The following is a 9985-nucleotide window of genomic DNA, read 5'->3' as shown; positions in this document are numbered from 1 at the left end:
AGACAAACGTTCACAGTCAAAACTCAATTGAAACTTGTCCGTGTGAACAGAAACATTTTTCTTTTATGTAATTGCATATCCCACTGGGCCAAGGAATGTGGCAAAAGCAAGAAGAATCTTGAAATTGCATTTCTATGTATTATCTCTTGCATTCATATATTCTGTTATCATTTAAATGAGTTTTGATTAGCAACAAACATTGTCCCAATTTAAATTTTGTGCATAGTTATTACAAGTTAAATTGAGAGATTTTAACTTTGTGCTTAACAGATTCCTCAGCATTTATTAGCTAAAATAATACGTATGATTATGTAAATGTAATAAACCTTTGCTTCCTTCTTAGAGCTAAGTAATAAATTATGTACAATGTTGAAAAAGAATTTTTAAAATGTATTTGAGGCCAGGAATCCTGACATCTGTATTCCGCAGATGAATAATGTGAAGTAGGGAGACATCAATAAAGACAATTAAAAGGATCTTAGAAAAGAAAGATTTTGACTGGACAGCATAAATAAAGAAGAGGCACCAATGGCCGCAGAGTAAGGCAGATGGGAACTGACTGACCGTTGCGATGTCTCATCTGCAGATGTACAAACAGAAAGATCCAGTGCTCAAACTCAAATTGAAAGACAAAGGTCTTTTAGATGGCTGAGTGGAGAGAAAACAAAAAGCACCTGCAGTGAATGCTGTCCAACAACAACACAAACCGATGCAGTGTGCAGAACAAAGGCATTTTTATAATTAGTGCACAATCTGACACATGTAAAAATTAAATCTGCACTAAATAAGAGAGCAGCTTACTGTAAGCTAATGTGCCAAGATAAGTTATATAGACAGTAAGTCATTTCTCCTTTATGCATGGTTACTCATCACTGAACTCATGCTCTTAGTGAGATACTTTACTGAAATATTTCTGTGCCTCTGCATGACGGCAGGGTCGACCTCGGGGTCTTTGATGGATTGGCTGGACACTGGAAATCCCCTCTTCTGTGCAATAATTGGTGTCAGTCTAGTTTGCCCCGTGAACTGACTGAAATCCACTCACCATGTTGAGTCTTTTAATCATAAAACTGGGTCAGTTAGGGAACCAGCCCCTCATTATTGCTCCCAAAGAGATTTAGGTAAAAGGTTACTGGAAGAGGCGACAAACTCAAAGGACAGATTCTCTGCTGCAGCACGCGAAAGTAGTTGCATTTTGTCACATTAATGATTCATAATTCTTAATGAATTGTATTAATATTTAATGTGATAAGCCATCATTATGCGGGTGGGTTTTTTTAAAATCTTTTAAAAAAAATCTTTTTCTCACTGTTTACGTTTTAATTATGTTTTTTAAATTTCTTTCTCACATGCTGTTTTGATTTTAATTATGTAAAGCACTTTGAAATGCCTTGCTGCTGAAATATGCTATACAAATAAAATTTGATTGATTAATTGATTGATTATAGCTATAATAAAGCCAAAACCTCGTAGAAGTAACTTTTGCTGTAATTGCTGCAAATCTCTCAGACGTGTCTATCACATTTGTCCTTGCTGAGTGAGTTTTTTTTTTTTCCTCCCCCATTTTATTTTATTTTTTTTGGTGAAATAGTTCTAACTCTGTCAGATCTATGAACATTAATTAACACGGATTGATAATTGGATAATCTGAAAGCAAACCTCTGGTCCAGGCTCAAGAATTCTGCATCCACTAACAGATTTCCCTCCTGTAATCTCCTCGATTGGGCTCCATTACCTTTTGAGTCAATTCATGACAAAATGTGAAAAAGTATGAGGCCATAAAAACTTCCGCAAAGCATTGTTGTTGCAGGATTTTTATTTTTTATTTTTTTTACATATTGCTCTTGCCATCATGTTCAAATTAAGCGATGCTATTCCAAACAATCACATCATGTACATGAACCTGAAATTCTATTAATGCCTGAAAGGAAATAGGACCTTTTGATGGAATCCAATATGACATCTTCACAATTAACAATAAGTAACAGAAGATAGTGGGATTTTATTAGTTTACTTGCCGATGACAAATGTGTTTTTCCATCTCCACCCACATTTATCACGGAAGATAAAAGGTCACTGACTCAGATAATGAGATGCGACTGTCATTCTGTTTATTACCCACCAGAGCATAGAATGATGGAAGCGCTAATGGATTTTATTAGCGTGTGTACCCAGTGAGTAACAGGTGAGCCAGATAAATGAAGCGCAACAAGGTGCCATCTCGCAGAAGAGGGTCAACATTTTACCCGGATTCGAGGAAACCATGGAAAAGCTGTTTGTGTTTCCATTCATGAAGAGACGGAAACAGGGTGTTCTAGATCAGTGGTTTTCAATCCAGAGTACCACCTGAGCTTTCACCGGCACTCGCAGCTGGCTTACCTCTTCTTTTGTCTGCCCTGGTCTTGAGGAAAACATGTGCCACATTTCCTCACAGTTCAACAAGACGATCCTACAAAGTCTTCACTTGGGCTGCTCTTAGTTGATCGTTATTCACTTTAGTTTCCACAGATGACCTTAAAATAGTTTCCTCTGCACTTCTCCTTCCGGTACTCTCTGGCTGGAGCCAAGAAACGGAAAAGGCTCAAACCGCTCATATTTTTGGCAATGTCTGCTTTTTAGCTTTTCACCGCTATTCAGAATGCAACATTGAATAAGGTAATTTAAATTGTAAGTAGTCAACACAAGTTGCACCACTGGAGAGAGTGCAAGCCTGTTAAAGGGTAAGTAGTAGCACAGTTTAAGAACCTTACAGCTCTACTGAATTTGCGTTTGGGTCAGTTATGTCTTCATTGTTTCCCTGATTCATGGAAATGAATCTTAAACTGCTGGAAAGCCTTTTTATTTCCTCTGATGTCATACCATATTGTTAATGAAAAACCATCTGCAGGTTGAGCAGAAGTGCTGAGCACAAAGGTTCTACACTCAAAAAACCTTGGAAAATCCTCCCAAACAACGTTTTGGTCATTGGAGGCTAGCTCAATGCATGTAGCGATATCAAAACGAGTATCTGCACTCAGAGGGAATTGAGTACAACCCTCTTGAACAAGTTTGATCAGCTTCAGCGTGCTGTTCTTGCCGAACTGAATAGTTCAAACACTTTGGCAGACTTGCAACAAATATTGGTTGTAGAATGGTCCGCCCTGTGTGACCAAACACACGAGGCCTTACTACTGTACCTATGATTATCACACACTTCTTAGTCCCCTGTTTGTTGAATGGAGAAACTAGTAAATTGCTATCATGTCTTGTGTCTTCAAACTTCATCCATTCATTGCAGTAGCTGTCACAAAGCAAGTAGCATAAGCTTTTGGCACTGGCAATGTACATTTTTTGATGGCTGAAACCCACATACTCAACTTAACATATCAGCCCAAAAAAGTCATTTTTCTTGGAAATTTTTCCAGCTATAAAATAAAAGTGTTTTGTAGAAAACAGGAACACCGCTAACAGTCTATCTGCCCAGGAGTACTAATGTGCAATTATTAGCAATAAGTATTGTTATAATAAAAAAAAAAAATTATTATCATTTGTGCTAAAAGAAATTATTTCCAACTGGGTAGGATAACGGTGGGTGTCTTTATATAGTCAGATGGGATTTAACTGTGATGTATAGCTGCAAGAAGACAGTATTTGTGTACATTAGTGATTTAAGTACATTATTAGTCACTATTAGCTGAGTAGTGATCTTCTTATAAAATTATTGTGGTTTGGATCCCAGCTCTGTATCATGACAAGTAAGGTAAAGATGAGTCCTAAATGAAACTTTTTGGACTTCATGTGAAATTGAAATGCTGGGTGTGGTGGAAAACTAACACCCAGCAACTGTGAAACATGGCGGTGGCATCATAATGCTGTGAGAATGTTTTTTGTCAACCGGCATAATGAATATAGACAGAGTTGAATAGGAGTTGGACATTGTTTTCGGCAAAGACACTGTATGTCCACATAATACCCAAAATGCATGTTGCTATTTGGGTGGGAATAATATATACCCTGCCTACCTCGTTCCGCTATCAACATGCTTTTGGGATAATCCTGGCTGGATGTTTGACAGCTCTGTAGAACTGGTGGATTTTCGAAACACCCAATTGTTTACAAGTTTCAACTGCTATTCTATTGATTCTGAAGAAGTGAAGAATTTGAACATTGTACTCTTCCTTCAATCTGCCCCCACTTTATGTAATTCACCAAAACCTACAATCACCATGCCTGGCAGTATACTATTCTAATATTTGAAACCATAAGTTGTATTTATTGGTTTTGAAGTGATTCGACTAAACATTGAATCACTTGAGAAATGGTTAGAATTTTGGCACCTGAGGTGCAAGAAGAAAATTAGTTCAAAACTTGTCTTAGAATGGGTACAGCATTAACATTAAGCTTCTGGAATGACCCTAACCACAATCCTATTGAAAATGTATGGACCATGTACAAAACCCTGATCAGTTTCAAGAAATCTAGCAGGTTAAGCTCTACATTTCTGACAGGAAAGGTAGACGGCCGAACAAAAGTATACCAGATTTTGGTTTATGGTTATAACATGGGTATAGTGGGGTCACAACTCGGTCATTTAAACAAACGGGACATACGTGCATATTATTTAGTCTTTTGAATATTCGCACCCAAATTTTGCTTTCAGTTTTTAAATATTTTCTGAGGTTATATGTTGAACAAATTGTAGTTTAATAAACCATTAACTAATTAATTAATTAATTAATTAATTAATTAATTAATTAATTAATTACATTTATTGTATTTTTTATAAAAAATCATTGCCATTTAAAAAAAAAAATTATACAAAATGAAGTTGATATTGTGTCATCAAGTTTAATTTAAAAAAAAAGAAGCTAAAACTAAATAAAAATCTTTAAACGATTATGTTTTTTGTTTTTTCTCTCCCAGCAGCCAGCTTGTTTTCCCATTCCACTGAACTTTTTTCTGAATTAGGATCAGTCTCGATAATCCCTTTACAGTTAGGACTCGCCCACTCTTTCGGCTGATTTACAACGAGCTCCTCCAATGAGAAAGCAGGATCCGTCTGACCTCGTTTTTTGCCCTCCTCCTCCAACTCTTTCTCATCCCGTCTCATCTCGTTTGTCGCTCTCCAACCAACTCCAAGTCCGACTGTACTCTCTCGTCGGAGAACTGCCCGCCGAAGTCACAGCCATGGAAGAAGACAACATAATAATGCCCGTTTGACCCACGGAGCTTGTCCAAGGTGAGTTTGCCGGGGGTTGTGAATCAGGAGAGAACGGGCTTAGCGGCTGTGTGGAGGGGGGAGGCGAAAAGTTTTATCCGCCTCTCTCCGCCGGACAGGAGGGAAATGTACTCCAGTGTTGCTCTGTGGGGCGGGATGTCATGATGCTAGCTTGTGTTGGATCGCTTTTTCTTTAGTGTCCTAGACAATGAATATCTCCCTTTATATTAGAGATTTTAGCTTCTACATTTATTATAATGCGCACGACAAGCTAACTTCTACAAATATATTTTATGTGTTTTATTCAAGTGTTTATTTAGAGCATAAACTGTTTATTTCCTTTTGGATTTTACTTTAAACGTAAAAACCCTTTTAGTTATTAATAAAATATTTATTTGAAATAAACAACTTCTGCTTAAAAAAAAAGTAGCTCTTTAATGTTTGTTCTTAGTATAATTTAGAAATAAAAATTTATCCTTGGATGTAAATAAAATAATTCAATCAGACCCAGGTAATGTTTAGGTAAAAACAACAGATACATGATAATAAAATATATATTCTTTGTAAAAGGTGGGTGATTAGTATCCTTGAATGCAATTTGAAAACTGAAAAGTTGTAAAACAAAAACCATTAAAAAATAATATATTTCAAATGTAATTTTGCTTTGAGCAGTTGGTCTTTGATTAAAGTTTTATCTTTTTACATGTCAGATTAACTTACAGCTTTCTTTTTATTCACCCATGCATTGATTGTTACAGTACAGTTGTATATTTTCAACAATAAAAAACAGATCATTTTTTAAAGTAGATATTATTATTAAATGTTTCTAAACCTTCCAAATTTATAATTTTTAAACTGAATTCAGACCTTGTAGGGATTAATTAAGTATCTACTTATCTATCAAACTAGGTATTATTATTTATCTAAATACTTGGAAAAAAATATTAACAAACTATTGGGCCATTTTAAAACTCTACTTGACTTTAGGTAAATAAAACATAGTTTTATTGGACCAAAACATAAACAACGAGCCGTGGCTACGTCTGCAGCAAGAATGAAACAAAATGATAATGAATAACATGATACAATGAATGGACGTTCTTGAAACTCTTAGCGTTAGACTTGCCGATAATTAAAAACATTACTTTTACTTAAGGTTGTCTTACTGTGTTAATATCACGCTGACCTGTGCGCAACCACTGCTTTTTCTCATTTACTTTCTTGGTTTCCAGCTCTCAAGTGCAGATGCTCTCTTGACAGAGTATAAATGAGGCTCTTAAATCAACCAAATGCACTTGTTGATGCAACAAACAAGATTACTCTCCATTCAGCTCTTTTCTGGTTGTATATTTATTCTTTTGTGCGGCCAGAGCTCCTGCGGGAGCACGGGAGTCGCAAACTCTATATGCAACTAGAAAGAAATACTGTGAGAATGATAGACACAATGGCATAGGGGTCTCGCTGCAGATGTGCATTCCTTGTGCCAGTGCAGGGTTACAGTCTTTAAATAGATTACGGCAGGAATGCAAACACGCCAAGCAGAAAGATGAACCCTGGGGGCGACCCAGGAGTAAGAGCAGGACGGTAAGTCGTAAAGCGAATAGGACAAACTCTGCTGCAAGATATTGTCTTTTGATTTGGAATGATTTATTGCTCTTTCTTCAATGTTTCCTAACAAATGTGAGCATGTAGGTCAAAGTTCATGGTGTAGAATTACTCCTATGAAGGGTAATGATGTTAGGAAAGTTATAGCTGCAATAAAGGCGTAAGATTTCAATGTGGAACTGGACCCATCAGTGGTAAAATTTGATTTTGACCAACAGATCTTGCTATGTGACGTCAGAACGCTTGTGTTTATACACCAGGCGCGTCTGCGTTGCCTCAAAGAAATGATGCAGCTTGAAATGGAGTCAGAGGGTTCTTTATTTGCTAAGTGTGTACACACAAATACGGTAACCGGGTCTGGCTTCTGGTACTGTTCAATGTATGGTCCGGAACAGTGTGCTGGAATATACAGTGATGTGTTCTCAGTAAGTTAGCTTCAGATTTGAATTCCAAGTTCTTGAATTATGTCTTTCATTTCCTTCTGTTGTGCACATACGATAAATTCAAGATTGGGGAATTTGAGTTTTCCCAGGGTTACCCAGATATTTTTTTATAATCCATATAAATAACTTTTTACTTTTCTCAGACTGCGAGCTTATCTTTTGAAAGATGAAAGAAAAGAGCCAACACCCTGGAAGTAATTTGTAGCTGACATTCGATCGCTTGCAACTCATTTTGGTGATGGACTTCTTTGTCGCAGTAAAACACAAAAAGGCACAGTCAATAAAAAGCTTTAGAGCTTAACAATGCTAATTAAATTACAAACTATTTGTCAAAAAAAAAAAAAAAAAAATCAAAACTTTTGGCCAGACCCTGAAACCTGTAGTTTGAGTTTTCTGTCAGCTGTAGAAAAGTTAATCATCCCATTTACACCTGTTGTCTTGAAGCTGCTTGTACCGTTGAGATGGGGTTGTGGAGGTACCCTAAACCCAGTGACACCATCCAGATATTTCTTGTGGACCCAAGGTGCTTACTGGCTAGAAGAGATACTCACCCCAGGAAGTTTGGGTTTTGGGTCTCCTCCCAACAAAACATGCCAGGAAATTATCCAAAGAGAGGTGCTCTGCAATAATCCTGATCAAATTCCCTTACCACATCCACTGACTGAAAAGCAGCAGCTCCACTTCGGCGTGCCTCACCATTGGAGAAAGCTTATTTCATCCAAATCTGCCTGCTTTTTTGGCTAAGTTATTTCTTCTGCATGAGAGGCTGGAGGAATCCCTTCATTCTGCAGATGAGGCTGTGTGTCGTTGAATAAGACTCAGAAACTTGAATTCCTTTACAAGGGGGACAGACTGATCTGGATGGAGGAATCTTTGGCCAGAGGAGATGAATACATAGAGCATATCTAGGGAACTTTATCACATCCAAGAAAACTTTGGTCAGTCAATTGATATGTTTGTGTGTGTGCTGGCTATTGCTGGAAAAACAGCTATTCCATTGTTCCCTTCCTTGAGTCCTTCTTTATCCCCTTTACTCCGTTACATTTTAGAGTTTGGACGATGGAGTTTAGATGATTGCTATGTGGGACGTCCTTCAAGAGAGTCTAATCTTAAACATGCTGGACTGTAAAAATAAATGTTTGCCTTTGGCTAAGAGGTTGGTTCTAAAATAAGAAACATTTAGGGTATTTTTACTTGCAAACACTCAGGCTAAAAAGGAAAAACAAAACTTTGGAAGTAGTTAAAATTAGTTACAAGTACAGGCTTTATAAGAGTCCTCAAAAAAGAAAAAAATCTACAGTGTTTTTTAAAGCAGGACTTAATCCAGATTCAGAGGTTGCATCCTTTGGAGGGAGATTATGTCACAGCAGTGTGACGGGTCTGGTGTATCCTGAACAGCACACCTTATTCTGAGAATCATTGGTAGATTTTTGTTCCTTCGACAACGGCGTTACAAAACATGGCGGTAGAAAAATGAAGAGCTTCAGGCAGTTTTATTATCTTTTGTTTTGTCATTTATGCAAACATGTATTTTAACATCAATTTTTAATATTGTACACATGCAAATTTGTTTAATTCATTAAAAATATAATTTGTTTTATTTCAATTTCTGAGGTACAGGTAGGAATACATCTGAAGGCTTGACCATCCATTTTCAAACACCAACCATTTTTAAAGATGACAGTTTAATTAGTTAAACCAAAAGAAAACAAACCTCCACCCTCCAACCTCCACCCCCCCCCCCCATAACCAAACAAAGAAAAAAAATATCAAGAAATCTTGAGACTAAAACTAAAGTTTGATTTTGCAAAATCCAGTTTTGTATCAGGGAGGGATTCTGAACTTGTTCAACTCAAATTAGTGAGTCACCTTCTGAATTTACAGTAATTCATTGGAAGACTTTTATCAAAACAATTCTCTCTGGTTACTTGTTACGGTACTTTTTAAGATAAGCTCTCAAAATGGGAAAATAAATGAAACGAATCGCTAAGAACACAGGAGGCACAGAAAAGGATTAAACGTAATACGCACTTCTCTGTAAAAACCCAGAGTTCCCTCTCTTTCTCTGACATTGGTCTTAAACAAATAGTGTGATTTTGGACAGCACAAGGACACTGTCTGACTTATTTACTTTAGTTAAAGTTTGGAACAACTTGCTTCATTGAAACTTACCTCCAGATAATTTATTCTGGATTTAGCAACGTAATTATTCAGCTTTGCCTTTCGCTTTCCCTGCAGACTGCTCTGAGTCTTTGCACTAGCTCTGGCCAAAAACCACATGTGCACAGGAAAAAAAAATACTCTGGCTCCACATAGACCTTGATAGAAGCTCCACACAAGCACGTACAGTATACATGTAAAGACACAAACTCAGACTGGCCAGTGGCTTTGTGCCTGCACACTCGTATAATCAAATGCACACAACCCTAAACGACGTCCAAGCCTCCATACTCGCTCCACACTCATATTTCACTAGTCACTCACAGAGGGCCCACAGCAATCAACTCCAAATTAGAGAGAAATCTGCTCCAAGAACTTGAGAGCAGCGTGCCAGGTCTGAGGCCATACTGCACTTGGTGTGTATGTGAGAGATGGAGAAACAAAAGAGCCAGCCCTTGATATTAAACCAACTTTAAGGGGCCTCGAATGGGGTCTGTATCCCTCTGTGCTGCTGCTCATGCACTTTCTACTTTAGTCAAACCTTAAAGAATCTCTTAACTCATGAAACGATCTTAACAAA

The 9985-nt window shown here is 37.2% G+C and overlaps 1 protein-coding gene across 1 annotated transcript in view; it reads left to right on the top strand.

Annotated features, from left to right (window-relative positions):
• The first annotated feature begins 5067 nt into the window (after positions 1-5067).
• il11ra (interleukin 11 receptor subunit alpha) overlaps positions 5068-9985 on the top strand; it is a 46795-nt gene continuing 41877 nt past the window's right edge. Inside the window, exon 1 of the mRNA XM_088011039.1 lies at positions 5068-5218. The gene's annotated coding sequence lies outside the window, so the exon portion shown is untranslated. The remainder of the gene's footprint in view (positions 5219-9985) is intronic.

The sequence above is a fragment of the Poecilia mexicana genome, unplaced genomic scaffold (assembly GCF_051168715.1).
Source record: "Poecilia mexicana isolate PSO_F unplaced genomic scaffold, ASM5116871v1 scaffold_12, whole genome shotgun sequence".
Classification (NCBI taxonomy): domain Eukaryota; kingdom Metazoa; phylum Chordata; class Actinopteri; order Cyprinodontiformes; family Poeciliidae; genus Poecilia; species Poecilia mexicana.
Note: the sequence above shows the minus strand (reverse complement) of the source record. Positions and strands in the feature narration are given on the sequence as shown.